Here is a 363-nt window from a genome sequence, read left to right as displayed (position 1 = left end):
ATAATCTTTGCCTCCTGTTTGTATGAAAGGCTGTTGCAGTTGCCACATAATCCAGAAAGTTCAGTGCAGTGGTTACTGAGGAGCTGCCTTTGTATTCCACTGCCAGATACTGGTATCACTTCTGTCTTTTGACATATAAAGCAGAGGTGAATTAAGTAATCATAAGATTAATATCTAATAGTTTGCTGGGCCTTAGTACCAGCCTCTCCTGAACAGCATTCAGTGGAATGTGGTTAGCGAAAACGAGAGCAGCTCCGAAAGCTTGTGAGCGAGGCAGCAGCTCAGCCAGCTCCTGGTCCCAGCCTGCACTGCCACGGATTTACCAGCTTGGCAGCCGCCGCCACAGCCTGTACCCGGGGCCCG

This window comes from Chaetura pelagica, unplaced genomic scaffold (genome assembly GCF_000747805.2).
Source record: "Chaetura pelagica isolate M959 unplaced genomic scaffold, ChaPel_1.0 scaffold638, whole genome shotgun sequence".
In the NCBI taxonomy this organism is placed as follows: Eukaryota; Metazoa; Chordata; class Aves; order Apodiformes; family Apodidae; genus Chaetura; species Chaetura pelagica.
This window is presented reverse-complemented; position numbering follows the sequence as displayed.